Raw genomic sequence first — 26,032 nt, forward strand, 5'->3', positions numbered from 1 at the left:
GTGGATATAGCAACTGATATTTTCAGAGTGCTAAAGATATGTTTTAACAGTAAACAGAAACAAACATGAGCACACATGAGTCTCTGAAATAGTGAATCCATAAAGAAAGACATCTGAAATCCTCTGGTTTGCTCCAATGTAGGTGTCTCTGTTTCAGACACAGAGTCATACAAAAAAAAAAAAAGGAAAAGAAAGAAAGAAAGAAAGAAAACCAGTACCTTGGTCTTCACACGTATGAAAACCTCTCCCTACTGAAAATGTTCATAATGGTTTTCACTTTCAGGAGTCCAATGAATGTGATCATTATCTCACCTGGTGTATAAAGCACCATTGATAGGTCAGGTATACCGACCCTAAGACATGTTCAGATCTTTAACTCTATCACCTTACTGATGATGAGAGATCCAAGTAATACAAGTAATGTAAACATACAGCCCTGCATTTCCTTTTGTTTTGATATTAAACACAATTCAAGCTAAATTTTTATCCCTTTAATATCTATTATTATATACATTCCTAATGACCAACACATAAATGAAATGAACCAGCAGCTTTTAAATCGCTATTCAGAATCATTTTTAATTGAGATGGTGACTCCTTGCTGAGATTTCAAAGCCACCTTCCTTTTTAAAGAAATAAAGAGGGTTTCTCTCAAAGGGATGCATCTCTCTGTGTGCTTCCATAATTCTCTGTAAATTCATTTTCAGTTGTGTTTCACAGAAATTTACTTACAAAGCAATCAATAAAAGCAAACTGCTTGTTTTTTATTTCCTTCCAAAATATACAAAGAAATGTCACTTCAAGATACAATGTAACACTTATCATTTTTGTTTGTTTGTTTGTTTGAGTACTGCAAAGTAACCTGGAGCCTGAAATTATCATTTTTCTTTTTGCTAGGCAAGAAGAAAAAATTTCAACTTTATTTTTTTATCATTTAGCTAAACATGTGCTATAACAAAATAAGTGTCATTTAATTGATGAATTAAATATTGTGCATAATATTATTAGCATGAGGAAAATGATAAATCAAGAACTAGGGTGAGAATATTTTATACTCATCATTGCATTTAAGAAAGATATCTTTGGTTTCTGTCAAGAATACATTTGCTAAAACTTCAATTTCTTAGGTTAATTCTCATAACAGTTCTGTCTTTACTACCATTTCTCTAGTTTCTGAGCTTTTAATCAACATAAATAACTAAAAATCACACAATCTTCATAAAATCATGACAAAAATCCATTTCAGCAACCTATATTATATCCAGATTCCTCACAGGAAATAAAAAAGACTTTGGAAGTATGACAAAAATTGTTGTCACAAAGTCCATGGAAGGTTTTTATTTCACCATCAATTCTGAAGCTTAATTTTGCTGGATATAGTATTCTTGACTGGCATCCATTTACTTTCAGAGCTTGGTATAAGTTATTCCAAGACATCCTAGCTTTGAGGGTCTAGGTTGAGAGATCAGCTGACCTCTGAATTGGTTACCAGCTAAATGTTATTTGTTGTTTTTCTTTATCAACCTTTATTTTTTTTCTTATTCTATGTTAGGCATTGTCAAAATGAAGTGCCTTGGTTTCTGTTGTAATTTGGTATATTGGGGTTCCTGTAAGCCTCCTGTATTTGATTTTCTATTTCATTCTTTAGGTTTGGGAAATTTTCTGATATTATTTCATTGAAAAGATTGTACCTTGCTTTTGTTTGTATCTCTGAGCCTTCATCTATTCCAATATATCTTAAATATGCTCTTTTCAGGTTATCCCGTATTTCTGGGAAGTTCTGTTCATGGTCTCTTAACATCTTTTCTCCATGGTCAACTTTGTTTTCAAGATTTTATATTTTGTCTTCATTGCCTGAATGAAACTTTCTTCCAAGTAATCTAGTCTGTTAGTGATGCTTTCCACTGAATTTTTAATTTGGTTTATTGTTTTCTTCATTTTAAAGATATCTGCTTGTTTTTTTTTTCTCAGAATCTTTCTTTATTGAAGTGATCTTTCACTTCCTGTATATTTTCTTTCTGATTTCACTCCTTATACTGCCCTTTATTTCATAGATCAGTTTAACTATGTAGATTCTAAACTTCTTCTCTGACATTTCTTCCACCATGGTGTCTATGGATTTTGTTACAGGAGTATCTTGCTTTGTTTGTTTTGATTTATTCCCTTGTTTTTTCTTGTTGTTTGTGTGTCTACTCATCTAACAGTATGGATCTAAGGCAGTAGAGTTTCTACCCTGTGGACTTATAGTGTCCCTGAAGGCTTCTAGTACTTCACATTTCTAGTGGAAAACAAATAACAACAACAACCAATGCAAATATATGTATGTGTGTGTATATATATATATATATATATATATATATATATATATATATATATATAGCATTTAGCCAAATAGTTCCTACTATGATGTCTACAATGTTAATTATCACAATAAACAGAAATGGTATGTTCAATTATTGCCTATAGTAACAACAGCAAGTTTGTAAAATGGTTTACAATTTCAGATGGACAGGGACAGAACAGAAGTGATATGGTATGTGGTAATTATGAGGGAGGAGGAGAGAAGATAGAAGTAAAATATTAAAAGAAGTGTGAAAGAGAGAACAATAGTAATTGGCTGTTAGTAAAAAAATAGAGAGAAAAAGAATTATGGGAAAATGTAAGAGAAAAATGTATATATAGAAAGTAAAAAGTTTAAAAAGTCAAAAATAAAAATAAAAGAATACAAAGCAAAACTAAAATATACTAATCAAACAACCTAGTCCTCAAAAAACTGATCCATGAAAAATAACTGGCTTCAAAAATACTAAAAATTAGAAAAAAAATATGAGTATGTATAATTGCCCATGTACCATTAAGGTCACAAACAAGAGAAAAGGGGGGGGGAAAAGTAGGAAAAAAAGAAAAAAAAATAGAAAAAAAGGGAGAAAAAAATCTCAATGAAAAGTTAAAGAATTTTTTTCATCTGAAGTTCAAAATATTCTCAGCTACTCTTCTCAGCAGTTTCAGGTGGTGTCATCTAGAGCATGATACTCCACCCCGTGGATTGCTGGAGTAAAATAGGTAATCCTGTATGCAGAATTCCTGGTGGCAGGGTTTAGGCTTAAGTAGGTGCCAGGGTGTTCACTGAATGCAAATTGGTCTGGAGATTTTAAATTAGTGCACCTCCAGGGCCCATTAATTGCCAGTCCATGCTGGAATACTGTACCCCAGAGATCTCCCCTGGGTTCCACTCATGTAGAAGAGGAGCCAATTCTTTACCTCCTAAGTACTCCACATTCCTTGGTTTTGGGTTTAATTTTAATCTCTCCTGAACCCCAGCCATTCTGAATTCTCAGCCAGACACATCTCTCCCAGCCAATCCTACAGATTGCACAGGTTTGTAGTCTAGGAGCAAAAGACTATACTATGTAGCCTCCATGCATAGTAGACTATACTATCCAAGCTTATGTAAGTAGAGGCTCAGAGAGGCTGGCACAATGATAAAATTGTCTAGCACATTTCTCAGAACATATCTCTGTCTTTAAGTGATGCATGACTGTGTATGTGACATATGTATATGTAATATGTGCAACAGATATACTACATATATATTACATCTACACTTTATGAATATCTATACAAAGTATTTTGTGTGTATCTTAATTTTGAAATACATGACATTATTATCACTACATCACTTTGCTTCACTTCACTCAACATTCTTTATATAGATTTATCTCCTAAATGACATCTTGTATTTTTGCTTTCCAGATTCTCTAATCAACTGCTTTCCAGATTCTCTAACCAATGGGGGATACAACTGGGTGGGTTTTCGTGACCAGTTTTCCCCTGTTTAAACCTTACTTAATGTTTGATTTTCTCCTCATCATTTAAGCACAATCCATGTTGTACAGTGTGTATTTTTTGGTCTTGTATCTCAGCCCAAACTCAGATTTGTCAGGAATTGGCTTCCTCAGGCTGCCGGCCCCCACACTGTGGTTCCTTCCTTTGTCCTCCACAGCTTCTTACCCACACGAGGATATTGTGCAGCATGGATTTCAATCTAGGCAGGCAATGTCCTTGGTCTCTAAATGCTCCCTACCCAGGCACACCTCAGACCTTCTAAAAATGTGAGTTTATTTAATTCCTTTATCCTCCATTTTGCTCTTGGAGGGACTGTTCTGGCTCGTGTTTCTGAGCCACTGGGAATTCCTTCCTTATTTTATCCTACTTTTTGAGTCTCTAATCTGCTTTGAATGTCCAGTTTTGAATTCCAGTAAAGGTACCCCCCCCCCTTTTTTTGTTTGTTTGTTTTTCATCCACCTTGCTGAGAAACTCCCTGTTTGCTTTCCTTTCTTGGTTTCATGCCAGGGAGCAGCCAGAAAAGCAGACTCCTCTATTCCACCATCTTGATAGTCCTGCATGTATGACATTAATAAACAAAATATATTCTTTGTTCTTTTTGCATTGAATGAAATTGTAAGTGAAACAGAGTAATTCTTCTGGAAAACAATATTATCTATGGAACAGTAAATCATATTTGCTTCTCTCAGGAAAAAAAAAAAATTCTGTCCCCAATCCTGTTTTTATTTCTCTTTGTGACACCAGTTAACAAAGTAATATAGTGTGCTTTATGCATGTTTCCTGCAAACTTACTCTTTCACAGTTTTACTCCACTGTCATGTTTCTATACTTCAATTTTACTAATACTATGCTGTTAGTGCTTCTGTCGTCTCTAGTCTCTCTGTGAAATTTTTAACCCAAAGCAATAGGAAACCTCCTTCAGTAAAAAAATGAGAAATATCATCTGAAGAACCCCTTGAGGACTGTACTATGTGATTTTGAGGGAAGAACTCCATTTTTACCGAAACAACTGAGGTAGATTATTGCAGAAGCAGAGCAAATAAATGTGTTATAAACACTGGTATAATTATGTGTTAGTAAAATTCACTAGAACTTTCTGCTATTCTGCAAATGTTGTATACCCATGAGGTTCAATACAACAGTTTTAGCCACATGTGGCTATTGAATGTGGTTAGTAGGAACTAAGAAACTAAATTTTATGTTTTATTTAATTTTAATTCATGTAAATTTAAATAGCTTCTTGTGGCTACTGGCTACCATATGGAACAATGCAAAAAAAATTTTTTTTTTTGGTGATATTAAAGATTCAAACCATGAGTATCCTACCACTGAGATATATCCTTTTCCTTTTTTATTTTGAGACAGGGTTTCACTAAATTGACAGGTCCTCAAATTTGCAATCATCCTTCTCAGCCTCCCAAGTAGCTAGAACTACAGTCGTGCACTACCATGCCTGGTTTGGACCATGCACTTCTCTAGTATGAACCAAGGTATTTTTAATTTGGTTTGAAGTTAATATATAGAATATTCATGATAAGAAGTCAAATGAATGGAGGTACTTACATATACATGCAAATATATGTAAACTTTTTGTATTCTACCTGTACCCCCAAGAGATTAGGATAGTTGTTTATCATGTCTTTATACAACTCTTAAATAAATTAAATTTTTCTAAATATCTGGTATAAGATTTCATCTACATACCCAAATTTATTATGTATCTCAGTGAAGTTTCTGTTCAAGTGAAAGCAGTGTGTCAGAAAAAAAATCATTTGTTTTTACTTATCTTTAATAGAAAATTTCAAACCTACTTTTAAAAAGTGGAAAGACAGTATAATAAACCACCATATACACATTGTATATTGGTTCCTTAATTCATTTTCCTACCAACCGTATACTTCAAAGCACATTCCACACCACTAGCTCCATAAGGCAAAACCAATGCATTATATTATAGGAAGAAATGAAATTCCTGAATATTTTTGAGGAGAGGAGAGACAACATTTATTTTAATATATATTATTATGGATATTTATATATTTATATAACATATATTTGTATAAATATTTATATATTTATATAATATATTTATATAAATATGTATAAATTTATATATTTTTATTAACACTGACAGATTATATAAATATATAAATCATATATACAAATATATATTTTAATATTTAATATATAAATGTATATTTATATAAGTTATATATAAATATATATATTATATATACATATTTTATATAATTTATATATAATTATATATATAAGTCTGTCAAGGTTAATAAACATTGGAATTAAAAAAACAGAATATCAAAATATAAGTCTTTGTCTCAAAGCTAACAAATATCTAGAGACTTAAGTAGTTATGTAATAGTTTTGTACTAAATAAGTGAATAAATTCACACAAAGAGAAGAACTATTACTTCCTTGACAGAAAATTTAACAAAACTCAATAAACATTGAAGAACCATAGAAGACAGAAATAATAATAATAATAATAATAATAATAATAATAAAAATACCTGAAAGTCTCTACTTGGAGCTCTCCTATTCCTCTACTTTCTAGGCCAAAACTGTAGCCTCTTCAGAATCAGGGCATTCTTTTATCTGCTTCCCTCTGAAATGTGCATGGTGACTTTGTGACAGACCATCTGGTGGAAGTGGATGTGCCCCCTTTTAAATCACTGTCTCACATAGAGAGCTGTCAAAGTCTTTGACACCTTACAGTATTCAATATCATTCCTCAGTGTCCTCGACAACCTTTATTTCACAAGGTTTTCTTCGCCTAAGCCTTTTTTTTTTTACCCTGTTGACTCTTGATTTTCTACTTGTGAATTGTTTAAACTTTCAGGCAGTTTTAAATTTCTGAACATCCTCATTCTATTTTTTTTTTCCTCTTTGTAAACTATGTGATCATGAACTTAATTACTAGGACTCTACCTCAACCTACAGAATAAAGTCCAGAGAGGCGAAGCATTCCTGTATAAATTGTGATTACTGAATAATAGTGTTTGGATGTTATAAAGACCCATGTTTTCAGAGGAATGTTTACCTGACAATGATCAGCGGCAAACCATGTAATAGTTGTTAAGAATGATAGAGCAGCCTAGGTGTCCAGGGATAGCTAATCTTCTCCTAAATGTATTCAACTGGAAGGTTGCAGGAGAAGGAAAATATTATTAAGTCACAGTTTATTCATGCAGTAGAATATAGTCAGCAATTGCACTGAATGAACTGGAAAGCAAAATAGAAGATGTCACTCAGGAGATAAATCTATATATAGAATGTTGAGTGAAGTGAAGCAAAGTGATGTAGTGATAATAATGTCATATATTTCAAAATTAAGATACACACAAAATACTCTTTATAGATATTCATAAAGTGTAGATATAATATATATGTAATACATCTATTACACATATTACACATGCATATGTCACATATACAGTCATGCATCACTTAAAGACAGAGATATGTTCATGTTCTGAGAAATGTGCTAGACAATTTTATCATTGTGCCAGCCTCTCTGAGCCTCTACTTACATAAGCTTGGATAGTATAGTCTACTATGCATGGAGGCTACATAGTATAGTCTTTTGCTCCTAGACCATAAACCTGTGCAACATGTTATATTACTAAACATTGTAGCAATTGTAACACAATGGTGAGTATTTGTGTTTCTAAATATTCCAAACATAGAACAAGTACATTAAAAAGCTAGGTGACAGGAATTTTTTAGCTTTATTATAATTTATGTGACCACTGTTATAAATGTGGTCTATTGTTGACCCAAATATTATCATGTGGCATATGACTGTCTATGTATTACATTTGTTTTTTATATATAGGCATATATGAATAAAGTTTTAAATGCCTGAGATGAATGGGAGATATTTATGCCAGTTTTGTATGATGACTTATGTATATTCAGAATACATAAAGAATATCTGTAACCTGACAATAAAAAGAGAAATAACCCAATTTTGAAATAGACAATAGATTTAAAAAGACATTTTCCCCAAAGAAAATATATAAACGGGCAGTAAACACTTGAAAGGATGTTCAACGTAATTAGTCACTGGGGAAATGTAAATAAAAAATTCAATGAAGTATCACTTCACACCCACCAGGATATGGAGACATTGGAATGCTCCTGCAACGTTAATGGGAATGGAAAACGGAGTGGCTGCTTTAGAAAACAGGTGATTCCTCTAAAATTAAACATGGAGCTATCACATAATGCTGTAATCCCACTTCTAGGTGCATATAAAAGAGAAATAAAAGCACATGGGTCTATAGCCATATAGATGATGAATGTTCTTAATAGCATTGTTCTTCATAGCATAAAAGTAGGGATAACTCAGATGTCTATACAGTGATAAATGGATTAAAAACATAGCACAATGTTATTTGGCAAAAAAAAAAAAAAAGGGAGTGAAATACTAATCATTCCATGACAGGTATGAACATTGAAAACACACTGAAGGAAATGAGGTCAGTAAGAACCATATATAATATTATTTCCCTTGTACTAATTGTGCTGAATAGGCAAATCTGTGGCATCAGGAACTAAGATTATTTGTTGAGGGGAGCTAGTCGTGTTAGAAGAGAAATGGGAAATGACAGCTAATGGATTCAGGTTTCTTTTGGGAGGCCAAGCATATTCTAAAGTTAGATCATGGTGATAGTTGCCCACCCTGTGAATAGATCAAACACACTGAATTGCATATAGTGGATAGGTGGATAAAATGGCATGTGAACCAGGCATCAATAAAGTTATTTTAAAATATTATTAAACAATTTTGAGTCATATTTTTATTTAACAGAGGTAGAAAGTAATGCAAATGCTTTTGATTTACCTATGCAACTTTATTCCTTTTTTAAAGTATTATGTTAAAATATATTAAATGTGAGTGGTGGATACATGGTATCTGGTAAAACATTTTAAATCTTTTTTTTTAAGTTTTAAATAGTCAAAACCTCAATTAATGTTGAAAACAGATATTTGAAAAGCTCCAAACACAGCTAAATGGTTTCACATGAACATTACTTATTCTTCACATTTCTCTGAGGTATCACATATTTTGTCTTTTTTAATACAGTAAAAATGAGACAGGACAAGACATGAATTCAGTGAATTAATGTAGTTTAATGATGATATATAGCTTTGAATCCAGACCCCAAGAAGTCACACTCCTTATACCGTGTCATACTACTTGCCCATAACAAATTAATTTTAGAAAAAAAAATATTAAAGTAGGATTTGGTACCTTTTCTATTAATAGTTAATTTTAAAAATATTTCATTTCATTTGGCATCACTTGCACTCAAATCCTTGTAGAGAGGTAACTGCAACCTTCAAAATGGCATCAAAACACCACTGGCTGTGTAGCTTGCCAGGATGTTGGTTACCTTTAACTTTCTCAGGGGCAGTTAGATCTCCCACTTCTACTAAACTCTGATGATCTTCTTGGCACTGAAATGTTCCAGCACCGGCTCAAGTTTTCCTTCTGTGTCTTCAGCTTCCTAATACCTAGCTACCCTCATAAGCATGTGAGCTTAACTTGCTGTTTTAGTCACCCTTTTTGCTGCTGTGACTAAAAGACTGACTAGACGAATTGTAGAGGAGGAAAGGTTTATTTGGGGGCTGATGGTTCCAGAGGTCTCAGTCCACAGTTATCCAGCTCCACTTCTCACTCTTGACTTGAGGCAGAACATAACGGCAGAAGAGCGTGGCAGAGGGAAGTGGCTCACACGATGATCAGAAAGCAGATAGAGACTCCACTCACCCGATATGAAATATAGATACCCAAAGGCACACCCCCAGGAACACACATCCTCCATCCACACCCCACCTGCCTTTAGTTAACACTCAATTAATTCTATCATGGGATTAATTGAGTGACTGGTTTAAGACTCTCATAACCCAATCACTACTCCTTTAACCTTCTTGCATTATCTCACACATGAGCTTTTTGGGGATCCAAACCATAAAATTTGCCTTACCTCCAACTTGCTTACCAGTCTCTTAACACTATACTTGCCAACTTCAACTAACATCAGAATTTTCTACAGAATTTTAATAATATTAATTTTCTATAAATACTCATTTTTTAGTCTTATCTATTCTTAAAAGTTTTACTTGATTTTTAATTTATTTTAATCTACAACTTTGTCTTCCTGTCCACTGATTCCTTATAATTGAGCAGCTAAGGACACAGGCCATGTGACCTGTTAAATTTTCCATGGTTTAGATCTCCCTCATTGTATATTGGTTGTGTAGTTCAGCATTTTCTTGTGCTTTTTCTGTTTTCTATAAATTAGAAGCTGAATGAGAGACTCGTTCCCTTTGGCAAGCCTATAAGGAGTGTTACATTGTTCAAACCACCCATGTTTCTGTAGTTAGCACCCATTAGTGTTCAGTGCATTTATCTATTCATTGAGGCACACAAATTCTAATTCTATTGTTTCTTTTCTTCCTTTTCTTTCTTTCTTTCTTTCTTTCTTTCTTTCTTTCCTTCCTTCCTTCCTTCCTTCCTTCCTTCCTTCCTTCTTTCTTTCTTTCTTTCTTTCTTTCTTTCTTTCTTTCTTCTTTCTTGTTTTTTGTTTTGTTTTGCTATGTTTTTTGTATTGGGATTGAACCCAGGGCTGCTTTACCACTGAGCTAAGACTCTAGACCTTTTAAATTTTTATTTTGAGACAAGTTCTGGCTAACTTGCTTAGGGCCTCATTAGAGTTACTAAGATTGGCCTCGACCTTCTGATCCCCTGGCCTTAGCCTCCTGAGTCAGTGGGATTATAGGCATGCATCACCACACCAGGAATCATTTCTTTATTAATCATTAACTGAACAGACTATATTAAAAAAATTTTGACCATATTTATGATTTTAAAAATAAACATATGATTCTATTTCTATTTAATGGTTCTCAAAATATTTCTTTCTTAACTTTAGAAGAAGCCAATTTTTAGTCTTGAGGTATTATTGAATCTATGTATTTATGCATATTTGATGTATTTCAATAGAGTATGATTCATATGCTCATAGTTAAACTGTTCCATTGTTGATCAGTAGACACCTCTTTGTGTTATCTCTTAGGTTCCCTTGAAACTATTCGTAGTCTTTAATGCCTTTTATGCTATCTAGAATAAACTACAATAGAAACATACCTTGTACATCTCTTACCAGTTACATGGAAGCATTCATTTATTCAAGACATCCTGATTTCTTCCATTGGGAAATGATATCACTATATCACAACCTGGAGATGAGTGATGTTACTAGATTTTTATTTCTAGACTTCTTTAGTAATAGCAAGAGCTATATTGTATAAAGATACAAACTCATTATTTTAAAATATGCTTCATGCACTCATTTTGATTATTTTAATTCAAATGCAGTCTCACACTGATTTATTTCAATCTTCTCTATTACAGTTAGATTTTCTTAGTCAAGTTAAGAGGGAATTAAAATAGTCTTCAGCCAGGCACAGTAATGTACACCTATAATCCTAGCAACTTGGGTGGTTGAAGCAGGAGGATCATGAGTTCAAAGCCAGCGTCAGCAAAAGCAGGGCCCTGAGAGACTCAGTGAGACACTGTCTCTAAATAAAATAGAAAATAGGACTGGGGTTGTGGCTCAGTGGTTGTGTGCCCCTGAGTTCAATTCCCAATACCCTCTTCCCGCAAAATTCTACAACTACTCTTTTGCTTTATCTAGCCATAGAAGCCCCAAAGCCCAAGTAAAACAATACTAATTTTGCTTCCATATCATCATGGAAAAGATGTTTATCATCATGGAAAAGATGATATTTTGCATATGCTCCCTACTTTCTCCTACATTTTAAACAAATTTGTTGTTATTACTGGAGTGTATAGTCAAAGCCAAATATATTCCTTTCACTTTATGTGATCTTAATTCTACAGCTGGGTCTCTTGCTCACAGTCATCATCGTCATCATGGTAAGCACACACCTCCAGCGTGAGATTCCTTAGGACAAGAACATGAAACACTTTCCTTTGACTCCTTCCCTGTAGACAGCAGTTTTCCTTTCTTTTTTGTATGTAAAACTTCATTCTGCTTGTAAAACCCTTGGCTCACATTTTCTTTTAAGTTACTTACATATATTATTCTAATCTTTCTTTTTCCCCCCCTAATACAAAGCAGTCTTATTTTTTAAAAAGTATCTTTGGTGAGAACATTTAACCTCCATTCTGAATAACACATCTGTTAATTTTAAAGATTTACCATTTCACAACGTATACAAACTTTGACGTATCATATGATAAACAAAAACACACCCAATTTCATCTGTCAGTTTAAAACATAAAAAAAATTAAAAAGTATTTCCACGTTTTTTCAAAGTGTCTTTGAATTTTAGTTTACAGCTTTTTTGATTCCTTTGCTAGCATTTGTCTCTTCAAGATCTCTAGCAGTCCAGAGAGAGGATCTTTTTTTTTTCCTACCATCAATCTCAATTGCTCTTTAATCTGTCTTCTTTCTTCATCAGTCCTTTTGATATTTTCAGTAACCTCCTTATTACTGCTCATTTCTCTCCAGACATAATGGTTTAGGCTTACTTACTTTTGGATTCCTTTCTTTCTTTTTTTTTAATTAGTTACACATGACAGTACAATGATCTTAACATATCAAACATTTGAATCAAATGGGGTATAATTTCTCACTTTTCTGAGTGTACAGTTTGCAGAATCACATTGGTCATACAGTCATGTATATACATACAGCAATACTAGTGTCTATTTTATTCTGCTGCCCTTCCTATCCCCCCTTCCCTTCCCCTCCCCTCCCATCACTTCTCTCTACCCAATCTAATGTGACACATTTCTTTTTCTTTTCCCCTCACATCATCATATATGTATTTTGTATAACGACGAGGGTCTCCTTCCTTCTTCCGTGAAATTCCCCTTCTCCTTCCCAGGTTCCTTTCTAGTTTACTCTCCCATTCTTAGATATTTTTCCTTTCATTTTCATTTTTCTATGTTCTGTAGACAAAGTTCTATTTTTTCTAACTTTGGTTTATATCATTGTTTCATGTTTTATGTCATTTTATTCATGTATCTAGTTCACTTTAAAGTACTGCACTCCAATTTTGGTCTAGTACTTGGTCATTTTTCCAGCAATATTTTATGGTTTGTGTAGATGTAATTATTTTGCTCTCTCTTTGTTAAAATAATTTTGAGTAAAATTTGATGTCAATAACAATTTGTTGGTCTTTTTATGTAAAATTTACATTCCTGAATTTTTAGAATGAAATTGTATACCTTTTTTCAACTTTATTAGATCTCCCTACACACCCACCCCTCCAGCTGCCAACATTTTAAAAATGTCGTCTTGCTTGGAATCTTTTTTTTTCTTTTTTAATTAAGGCATTAATAGTTATAAGCTTTCCTCTTAGAACTATCTTCCTGATGCTCTAGAGATTCTAATATATTGTATCTCTATTTTGATTTGAGTCAGAGAAATTTTTAATTTCTCCAAATTTGTTTGTTCTATAATCCATTAATCATTCAAAACTGAATCACTTAATCCATATGCTTACATAGGCTCTGTAGTTTTTCTTGCTGTTGATGTATAATTTCATTCCACTGTGATCCAATAAGACACAAGAAATTAAGAAATCATATTTTTTGTATATGATAAAGTTTGCTTTGTAGCCTAAATAATGGTCTACTTTAGAGAAGTTTCCATGAGTAGCAGAGAAGAAAATGAATTTAGATGCTGTTGAATGAAATATTCTGTAGATATCTGTTAGGTCTCTTTTATTTTTAACATAATTTGCATATGAACAATCTACTGTTTTTATGTCTGGATGATTTACCTATTGGTGAGAGAGGTATGCTAAAATCACCAGGTATCATTATACTGGGGTCTATCTGAGGTTTTACGTCAAGTAATGTTTGTTTTATATAATTAGGTGCACCAATGTTTGGGGACAAATATTTATTATCATTGTATCTTCTTGTTGGAGTTTTCCTTTACAGGTATGAATTGACCATCTTTGTCTCTTCAAATTAATTTTGTCTAGAAGTCTACCTTGTCATATATAAGAATATTTATTTCTGCTTTGTTTTGTATTCCATTTGCATGGAATATTATTTTTCATCACTTCACTCTTAGCCTGTGTCTGTCTTGGTCTAAAAGATGAATCTCTCACAAACAGTATATAGTTGAGTTTTCCTTTTAATGCATTCTTCCAGTCTAGATCTTTCAATTGAAGAGTTGAGAACATTAACATTTAGTGTTATTACAGACAAAGGCTTATTACTTCTTTTGCTAATATTTATTTTTAAGTTTTAGGTGGATACAATATCTTTATATGCACAGGCATGGATATGTTACAATAAATATTTTACATTTATGTGGTGCTGAGGATCGAACCCAGTGCCTCATGCATTCTAGGCGAGCACTCTACCACTGAGCTACAACCCCAGCTCTGGTTTATTACTTCTTGCCATTTTGATTTATTTTTAATGTTTAATTTGGTCCTGTTTCTCATATGCTTAGCTACTCTTCGAATGAGATTCATCTATTCAGGACCTCTGAAATGTGTTTTTATTTCTTCTTGTATAGAATTTCTCTTTCTTATTTACTTATTTAGGTACAGGAGACTCAACCCAGGGGTGTTTTGCCACTATACCATATAGTGCTTTTTATTTTTTTTTATTTTGAGACAGGAAATCACACATGTGCTGAGGCTGACATTCGAATTTGTAATAATCCTGCCTCAGTTTCCCAAGTTGTCAGGATTACAGCTTTGTGCCACTGTGTCTGGCAGAATTTCTTTACATCTTTTTTGTAGCTCTTGATTAATAGTCATAAATTCTTTTGAGTTTATGCTTTTCTTTTAAGTTTTTTATTTCTCTCCTCAAAAGACTTGAAACGGAACCACTACCGTAGAACCCAGCTATACCACTCCTTATTATTTTAATAAATAATTAAATTTAGCATATTATAGCAATACATGATTACCCATGTTTATAGCAGCACAATTGACAAGAACCAAGTTACGGAATCAGCCCAGGTGCTTTTCAACAGATGAATGGATAAAGAAAATGTTGCATATATACAAAATGGATTTCTAATGGATAAAGAAAATGTTGCATATATACAAAATGGAGTTCTATTCAACCATCAAGACAGAAAAAAAATTGTATCATCTGAAGGAAAATAGATGGAACTTGAGAGCAATATATTGAGTAAAATAAGCCATACTCAGAAAGTCAAAGGTCATATATTTTCTCCCTATACTAAAAATATAGAGAAAATATGGGAAAGGGGAAAGGTGGTGGAATTTCATGAGATTTGAAGGAAGACAGTACAGTAGAGAAAGGGGACTGAGGGAGGGAGGAGAGGAGAGAAAGAAAAAATATAAGAAATAAAATTGACCAAATCATGTTATGCACAGGCATGGATATGTTACAATAAATCCCACTATTCCATATAATTATAAAACACCAATAAAAATTAATTTTAAAATGTCAGCTTGCTTTCTCAGATTTATCTTTGTTCATTTTGTTTTCAATATTTTTAAGTGTGAAACTTTTCTTTCCTTTATTTTTATCCTTTCTGTCAAACTCAATCTTGATTTCTCCACAGTAGTTCCTTCTCAGTATGAAAACCTGTTTTAGAAGAAAGCCTTGATAGTCAGTTTCAAGGTTTCATAGGGACCTGACAGCTCCCAACTCTTTATGTCTGGTTTTAGACCTGTTGTGCTTACTCATTGTTGAAGTAAATAAACCTAATCCTGTTTCAGTTGTTATTGTCAAATTTAGCTCTTCCACTTTTTAGTGAATACCCAAAAGTATATTTTAGGGATTTTTTGTTTGTTTGTTTGTTGTGTGTGTGTGTGTGTGTGTGTGTTTGATGCAAGGTTAGCATTTTAAAGTCCATCAACTACTCCACTGAGTCTCTTCACTTTGTCCACTCTGCCACCTTATGCACCAACATGTAGCTGTGGCCCTTGGTCATTTCACCCAGCTGCTTGTGCTTTAGAGTTCATAGGGCTATCTTTTGATACAGCTTTTTACTAAATGTTGTGCAGTGCTTTAAAAAAAAAAAAGTTTAGTTGTAGGTGAACACAATACCCTTTATTTATTTATTTATTTATTTATTTATTTATTTATATGTGGTACCGAGGATCGAACCCAAGGCCTCAAGCATGCAAGGCAAGTGCTCTACCACTGAGCCCACAACCCCAGCTCCTGTGCATGTGCTTTTGATGTTGATAACTACATACTCTAATTTTATATTGGAATTTGGAAAAATTAAAAAATGATGCTGTCAGTACTGTCCTGGTCACATCCCTGCTCATAATCCCAAATCTCTTCCAAATTGTATTTAGTTTAATCTGGAGTGGGGTCTGAACACTGTTATTTTAAAAATCTTCCAGGTGATAGTATTGTCAATACAGATTGAGAGCCAGTGGTCTCATCCAATGAGGAGACATCTTTTAAGTTGACAAATGAAAACTATACATATTTACCTTATACAAAATGATGTTTTGATAAATGTTTACATCATGGAATTGCTAAAACAAGCTATTTAATATATACACTAAGTCATATATTTATATTTCTGATATGGTGAGAAATTTAAAATTTACATGCAGCATTTTTCAAGTATACAATACTCTGTTATTAACTATAGTCACCATGATACACAATCGAACTCTTAGGCATATTCCTCCTATGCAATGAAATTTTATGTCCTTACATGAACATTTCCCTACTCTCCATCTTCCTGCTTCTGGTAACCACATTTTTACTTTTTGTTCTTTTGAACTAACACTCTCTCTCTCTCTCTCTCTCTCTCTCTCTCTCTCTCGATACTACATGTAAGTGGGATAATGCCATGTCATATTTGTCTCTCTGTGTCTAATTTCATTTAACATCCTATCCTCCAGCCTCATTCATGCCATTGCAGATGACAGGATTTTAAAGCCTGAATAATATTTTGGTGATTATTTGTGTGAGCTTCTGCTGATCACTAAGGACCATGAGTTTCATTGCCCCAATTCAAAAGTGGTTTTAACCTCACATAGGTTGGCTATGCCAAGAAAGGCGGCTAGAGGATGAATGAAAGTGAGGACAGGTGTGAGTCCAGGAGAGTGTCTATGCAGGATGACCTCCATGCTATCTGCTGCCCCCTCCTTCTTCATCCTGCAACTTTTTGGTAACAAGCCTCTACCAACACACATATTCCCAAACATGCACATCATAACATGATTATCTCTTATTTTTATACGATGATTTAATTTAGAAAAAAGAAATCATTAAGAAAATAATGGGTATTGAATTTACAGCTTAAATCTGTGAATTTCACACTGGATGTTCCTTAGTTTTTTAGAGATTTTGTTTCATAAATATAGATTCTATCATGACATATGAAAGAATAGATGCTGCCATAAAGATCCTTCGACCATTATCTAACTCAAGGTGAGTTTTCTGTGATTTTATAACATGTCTACTGAAAACACTTTTAATTTTTAGAAGTCTTCTTAAGAAAATCTCCTGCACCTCAGCATTCACTCTCCCAAGTCAGGGGGCAAATGAAGTATTGGCGAGACTCTCAAATCAGGTGGTTTGGCTGCATGTCTATCCTTTCTCCTTCTGTGACTCTACTTAATCACATCCCTTGTTTGAATGAAATGCATTCAATGTTTCACCCTCTCTCTTTCATCTCTGGGCTTCAGATTCCTCAGTGTTCCCAGTTAAGATTCCAAGACCTGTCTTTTCCCTCTATGTGTGCCCCGTGTTTGACACAGTGCTCTGACCCTGCCAGAGCCTCCCTGAAGACAGACTGTGCCCTATTAGTGTATGCAGGCTGCAGTGTTGGCTCTGAGTCCCAGTCCACTTGAATTTTAATAAAGATTCATAAGCACTTGTTATGAAACAAACACCATAATGACACTCAGACAGGCTGGAGATTTATTTTTAGGCAGATGATGTGTGTGGCCCATGCCTTAGGCCCACCAAATGATAATAATAGTATCACCATGCAGTAAGTAAAAAGAACATTTTTTTCATAAAAGCTGCATAAATCATAAAATGTTTCCTGCCATCCTTCTGCCTCCTGCCCACCTTCCTTCTCCCACCCACCTTCCTCTTTACACCATCACAAACTGCAGGGTTCAGTGTTGATTACCTCACTGAGCCCAGGAGCAACCAAAAGAACAATGAATCTTTAATTTTAAGTACTCATTAGAGAAAAACAATGATGACACTACAAACATACAATAAAAACAGCCAAGCTTTACATAGTTTGAAGAACTAAACCCAGATCTGTGTGTCTTTTTAAAATAGAGTTAGAAATGAATTCTTCCATATTTGACATCTTTCATATATATGCGTGCACACACACACACACACACACCACACACACGCACACACACATCAATATGTACTAGCAGCATAAAACCTGAATTAATGCACTTTAGAAAAGAGCTGTCAAGCTGAAAACACTTAGAAGGAAAGGACCATTCTTGGAATCTTAAGAAACATAACTATCATCAGTAGAATAAAGAAGCTCTTTTTACAGAGTGTCATGTTAGGCTATTGATAAATTTAGATTGCCAACATTGCATTCACATCTTAGAAGTCAAAGATCCAAATTTCTGTTTCATCTAGAAGTTAAAGAAGCTACTTTTTTTTTTCTAAAGCTCTCTATTTGCTCTTCCATGGACTGTTAAGAACTGCCAAGATTGGCTAAATATGGAAACCATTTAAAGGAATCTTATTAAAAATCCAGCTTCCTAAAATTGAACCTTAAGTGAACTCCAGCATCAGAGGAAACCAGCAAAGTAAGATGAATATTTAAGGCAAAACAGATTAAAGAGGAGGTTATAATACAAATAATTGAGATAGCAAAAAGTTTTAAGGTATATGTGTAATTTGGTGCATTTCCTCAAAAATCTGTAAAAAGATATAACTAAAACTCAGAGAGCACCAGTGTGGTACTAGATTCAGGCGTATCAGAGTCAAAGTCCTGGCCACCTCTTGACCTTGGGTAATTTTTCTCTCTTTCTCCCCCTGTTTTCCGAGCTATGAAAAAATAGGAAGCAAATAAGGAGTAAAATGAGGTTTATTTTCCCTTATGGAGAATCTAAGGGAAGAAATACAAAGAAAGGAGCTATAATAAGCATAGTTCAGCTATTATTTAGGCTTTTGTTCTTTTTTATAAAGATTGTGTTAATGTCCATACTTTTCTCTTTCATATATTGTCCTTTGTTTTCTTCTATTTCCTTCCAATTTTTGATTTCTAAAATTTCCTATTTCATTTTTTAATATTTTTTTAGTTGTCAATGAACTGTATTTTTTATTTATTTTTATACAGTGCTGAGAATTGAACCCAGTGCCTCACACATCCTAGGCAAGCACTTTACCACAGAGCCACAACCTCAGCCTTATTGATGCTTGAATTCTTTGTATCTTTTCTTTCATTTCTTATTATTTTTTACTTTATGTCCATTTAAGTATTTCATTTTATACTAATGCTTTGCTACTCCCACTTGTACTTAGTAACTAATTCAATTTTCCTTCTCTTTTTTGTGAGCTAAAAACACATACTCTTTCACTATCTTCTACCTTTGTCTCAAATACTGGTGCACTGAGTAACTCGTATATGTCAAGCTGCCCACCCATTCATTACAATAGGGAGATAAATATGTTGCTGCATTTCTTTTCTAATTCCATGGGCTAATCCAGACTCTGCAATCGTCTTGTGTTTTACTGTGCTACAAACACATGCATTCCTATGTCTTACAAGTTTGATGTTCTCTGAAAATTTCTCTACTATGTCTTATGGAACTCCCTTTAATATTAAACTAATATATATGTTAATCTTGAATGTGGGGAAAGTTGCCTCACTATTAAAGGCATAATAGGGAAAAACTGACAAACTGATGATTTATAAAGATCTGAAATTCAATTTTACAAAACAGACTAAAATTCACTTTATAAAAAGTCCACACCAAAGAGTGTGTCCCAAGGGCTGGGGATATATCTCAGTTGGTAGAGTGCTTGCCTTGCAATCACAAAGCCCTGGGTCCAATCCCCCCCACACACACACACAAAGTGTGTTCCAACACATGTTTATATGCTCAAAGAGACCCATTGTACCAACCTTCCTTACAATTCCAGATCTCAGTACATTTCTGAGTTGAATGGTGCCCTCTACTTTTCTTTGATATTGTACAGTCCACATACATAGCAAATTCCTATACTGGGCTTTACAGACATATATAGACCTTAAATAGAAACAAACAAAAAATATAATTGAACAATAATAATAGTCAACAAATTAAGAAAATAATAGTCAAGATAAACTCCCTTTGGAGACCAGTTAGTAAAAATACAAATAGTATTGCCAACCTTGAACCTCAGGTTCTTGCTTTGCTCTGCTTTACCTGATCATGTGCCTATCTGATCAATAATTTTAAAAAATATTTTTATAGTAGATGGACACAATACCTTTATTTTATTTTTATGTGGTGCTGAGGATTGATTTGCAAAAAAATATATTCTCAGTGATAATGAAAGGAATATAAGAAACTGATTGGTTGCAAAAGGAAATATAAAATATTTGACCCACATTCTGTCTGGAAAGGTGAGAGATAAGAAAAAGAGTCAATTGTGACATATCCATTTTAGATATAATTTGAGAGGAGAGATGATTTTGAGAATCAACCAAGCCATTAGAATAAGTGTTACTCCTAGCTCTGAATATCAGGAGATATTGAATGGCACGGGAAATTTATCAGCAGACAAATCTTTTATTATATTAAAACCAAGTCACAAGACTCTCTCACCAAGGCACCAATTCTGTTTAGAAGATGAAATATGTTGACTTAACATAAAGTATTACAAGCTCTCTTGTGAATGGAAGTGACAGAATTGCCCAAGACATTTGAAAAATGGTCCCTTCCCATGCCAGACACCTTTCTCCAAGAAAATGCTTGTTGGAGCATTGTTCCATATGCCTTCTGTTCATAGAGAAAGCAATTCTAGCTATTCTGGGAAGACAATCATCCATGTTTTCTGGCTATGCTTTTCCTTGTTAGGCATCTGAAAAAAATCTAGATTGAAAAGATATATAATAGAAACTCATTTCAATTCAAATAATAATAGCATGGAGTCATTCCCTGAACTACCAATCTTTTTTATAAAGATTGTGTTAATGTCCATACTTTTCTCTTTCATATATTGTCGTTTGTTTTCTTCTATTTCCTTCCAATCATTCCACCTTCTTTTTCTTCTTTCTTAGAATCAGTACTCTCAGCATTTTAGAAGCTGGATGTATATACACATTCTAGGACACAGAAAGAATTAAAGAGCATTACAAGCATGAATTTTAAAGGAGTAAAAGAGATATTTACTTTGAGAATTTCAACCTTAGTTAGTGGAAACAAGCTAGAAACAATGGTACACATCTATAATCCCAGCCACTCTGGAGACTGAGGCAGGAGGATCACAATTTTGAGGCCAGCCTTAATATAGTGAGACTCTCGACAATTTACCAAGGCCCTGTCTAAAAATTAAAAGGGCTGGGCATGTAATTCAGTGGTAGAATATTCCTATGTTCAATCCCTTGTATCAGAAGAAAAAAAAAGGAGTGAAACAAATCAGTGGAGCAAAATATATTCAACAAAGATAATGCAGCAAGACATACAGTATGATATGCAAAAAATGGAAAGAGAGGCTTTAAAGACTTTGTGTTCTGACTAATCTCTCAGCATGCAGTCCACTGTCAGCTCCAGTTTTTAAGGAAAGTATCCTTTTACAAGTGCTTCTGTTTGATCAAGAAAAAATGGTTCTATACTTCAATATCTTTGCATAAAGTAGCTGCTTAACAAAGCTGAATAGTGCAATGTTCTATGGAATAAATTCTATGAAAAGCAAAGCAAAGGAAAGGAAATGAAAATTCACAGCCCATATGTGAGTCAAAAGGAAAAGAAGACTGTCATATGCAAGAGAAACAATGAATTGAAATCAATGTCTTAATTTTTAAATACAATACTTTTTTAAAGTACCCAGGAACATAGTAGGTTTGTAATAGCTGTCACTGCTTTCTGAGATCTTTCTACAGGTACATAATTTAATCATTCCACCTGAAGTGTCAAGCACATAAAGGTATTATTAGTTAAAACTGAATAGAGGTTTAATTTGAAATAGGAGACTTGAATTTTGTTTTTAACTATTAAAACAGAAAAAAATAAAATGAATACTTTTATGGTTTTAAATAACCACATTTCTTGCTATTTTAGCTTTAGCCAATGTGATCTTTCTAAATGTATGACAACATTTATTGTGAGACCTATTCAATTTTAATTTTTGGAACAAGGTAAACTAAACAGCACCATGGAGACTTATAACCTTTGAAATTTCTATTATATTTTAGAAAGAGGGATTGAAATCAACAGTAAACACACAATCAATGACTAAATGTCAGGCATCATTAAGCATTGTATATGAAGAAATGGTAAGTTCCAGTTCCTACTCTCCATGATCCCACAGACTAATGGGCAAGATACACACATATAAATGTATTAGGCACAATAGGTTAAATGCTATAGTGAATATGTGTACAGAGTATTAAATAATTAATTGTAAGGTACAGATAGTACAAGATATTTAAATGACAAAAGTTTCTAAAGGATGTAATAGCTTAATTGAATTGTAAAGAAAATAGAAATATCATTTCTACAAATGAGGACTAGGAATAATTCCTGGCATAGCTAAAATGTACATGGAAATAGGGTGAGGTATGAAACTGAATGACAATTCGAAGACTATGTTAAACAGTATTTCCAGAGGATAAAGAAGGGGAAATCTGAGAAATAACCCAGGAAATAACTGAGTAAATGTTCATTTACTACAAAAAAAAAAAATGATACAGTTGTTAAGAGTTCAAGCTCTGAAAAAGTGTCTGTTAAAATTAGATCCATAAAATTACAGATTAAAATTTACAATATGTTAAGCCAACAGCTTTTTCTTCTAGTCTGGTAGCTCTTCTGGAAGGGACTCTGGCTGAGACCTTGGCAACAACAGGATGTAACTGGCTGGGCTGGAAAGCAGAGCAAAATCTTCAAAGTCTTATAGCACTTTGATAATCCAGAGTTTTCTCTAGAAATTCCTATAGTTAATCAGAATAAGTCTCCGAGGTTTTATATTTTATTTTTTTTATAATTCTGGAGATTGAGCCCAGGGGGGCTTAACCACGAGCAACACCCCCAGTCCATTTTATTTTTCATTTTGAGACAGGACCTGGCTGAGTTGCTTAGGGCCTCACTAACTTGTTAAGTCTAGCTTTGAACTTTCGATCCTCCTGCCTGAGCCTCCAGAGTGACTAGAATTACAGTTGTGTGTCACCAGGCCTAGCTAGATCTGACTCTTAAACTATCTCACAAATAAATTAGATAAACTATAGATCTCAAAAGTATGACCATCAATCAATATGTTAAAGAAATTACCAAATAAGATAAGCTAAATTAGAAAGATGTGTATTTCTCAATAAAGAAAAGATCTCTAAAGAGAACAATTGACCCTCTCAAATTGAAATTTCTTAAAATCTCAAATTAAGAATTTTGGGGGCCATAGTGCTTAGTAAATATTGTATACAGTAGCAGAAAGAATCAATGAGTGTGCGAATAGGAAATTAGAAATTATCCAACATAAAGTATATAGATTAAAATACCTTAAACAAAAATCTAAAAACAGTTTGCAAGAAAAACAAACAAAAAATAACATTTGTAAACCAGAGTCCCCAGAGAAGAAGAGAAATCATTTTTAAAACTAAATGATCCAATTATTTAAAACGCTCATTAAACTCATGCCAGATAATTACAAATAAAATTATATTAGGACACACCAAAGTCAAATTGCTAGAACAAATTCAAAGAAAAATTCTAAAAAACAGACTGAGATGAAATTCATTTTTCTTACAGAGAACAAGAAGAAAAATGGTTGACATCTAATCGGAAACAATATAAACTGGGAGATACTTAAAGGCCACCTTTAAAGAGATGAGTGAAAAAGGAAAAAAAAAATAGCTGTTCACTATTATTTCTATACCTAGTAACCTAGTAAAAGTATTATTCAAAATCAAAGACACAAGGAAAACATTTTCAAACAAAATCTGAGAGAATTTGTTGTCCTACAAGAAACTCTAAAGGAAAATTCTCAAGAAAGATTTCAAGCTGAAAGGAAATTATCAAGCCCTGAAGCACTGTCCATGGGAAGGAGTGATGAGTGCCTAGAGGATAAATACATGATGAAAAATTATGCTTAAAAAGACTACTAACATTAAAACTGAGAAAGTTTTAATCCTAAACATAATGGATAAGAAGGATCTTCATAAAAATTAAACTCTTTTTCATCCAAAGACTACTTTAAAGATATAAAAGATGATTCACAGACTGAGAAAGAAAATCTTATAATGCATGTATCAGAAGAGAGAATCCTCATTTCCAAAATATGTAAAGATTCCTAAAAGTGAATAATAAAATATAAACAATTCACAAATGTGCAAAATATGTGAACTGGTCAATAAAATTAAGAACTGTGTTCAGTAATGTTATTCATCAGAGAAATGTACTTTAAAACCACAATGAGATGTCACTACATATCTACTAGAATGACTAGTAATAAAAGCGTCTATTATACTAAATGTTGACAAGCAAACTGATCAACTTTACCTATGTTACAACAGTTTGAAAAATACTGCGATTGGTTCCATTGAAGTAAATCATACACTTGCCATTTCTCCAAGAAATGCCCCTCTCCTAATTATGCATACAGAAGGAATGAGGGCACATGTATTCACAAGGATTATACAGTAATGTTTTTATGACAATCATGTTCATAAGAGTTGATGTGTAATAATCCTAAACTGGAAACGATCTAATATCCCCAATTAAAGGAGTAAATAAACCAACTGCTACATATTTGAACATAAATGCGCAGTAATAATAATTTCTTAAAATACTTTGATAACTAAGAATCTCAAAAAATGTTGAGTAGAAGATAAAACACAAAATAGTTTATATTGTATAATTGCATTTACATGAAAATCTAATTTGGCAAAATAATCTGTGTTGATAAAAGTCAAATGAAGCAATCTTCTTCCTGATGAAATATTCTATCATTTAATCTTGGGGTTACATGGATATATACATAGAAAGAATATGTCATACTACATACATAATATTTGGTCACATCATCCCATGCATTTCATGCCTCAAGAAAAATAATAAGCTCTAAAATTCTACCAGTTATATATACTATATGGGATAATTTCAAGTTCAGTACTGGTTATCCCCTTAATGTACAAATGTGTTCAGTAATGGTAGATAGGGAGCTATTGTTATTACTTATGTAATGTTAAATGTGAATGTCAATAAGTTTCTTACCATTGAGACAGAAACTTACTACCTATTTATATTCATTATCTTATAAATTTGTTTCTGTGTTTTAAAAAGTTCCTAATGAAAGCTGTTTAGGTTCAGGCCCAGGAAATTCAGGAATTTAAGTTAGGTGAAGACAATTTTGGCTTTAGGTCTGTTGATGTTAAGTAATATGAAATCTAACCCACCAGCAGGATGAAAGGATACCAGTACCATGTCTCCTCTGTGTTCATTGGATCAGTTCTGCTATTGTTTTCCTGATGTTATATGTACTTGTGTTGGTTTCAAGTCGCACTGTCATGGGAGTTCTTTGCTTCTGTCTTCTCCTTGTTCTTTAATTCTTATTTTCAGATGCATGGTGACAAACTAGTAATGTCTTGTGGGAAACTGAATTAAGTCAAGATGCCCATGCATCATTACTACTTGAAATTCCAGTTTCAAGCTACAAGCTATTTTTTTCAATTAAAAAGAGTAAATAAAGTGATCTCCAGAAAAGGTGAGTTTGATTTGAATCAACTCTTCCCTGAGAACTAGAATCATGGAGTAACTCGTGTGTGTGTGTGTGTGTGTGTGTGTGTGTGTGTGTGTGTGAGAGAGAGAGAGAGAGAGAGAGAGAGGAGGAAGAGGGGTCCTCTGTAGGCAAGAAAGAATTGCCAAGCAGGAAAATGTTGAGAGTCAAGACCCAAGAGGAAAGGTAAAGTCCATCAGGGGTCACTTTTTGTCTAGGGACTTATGCTGAATTGGATGGGTAGGAGCTGACAGA

This window comes from Marmota monax, unplaced genomic scaffold (genome assembly GCF_021218885.2).
Source record: "Marmota monax isolate L192 unplaced genomic scaffold, Marmota_monax_Labrador192_F-V1.1 WCK01_AAM20220418_F8-fsc00018, whole genome shotgun sequence".
NCBI classification, from domain to species: Eukaryota; Metazoa; Chordata; class Mammalia; order Rodentia; family Sciuridae; genus Marmota; species Marmota monax.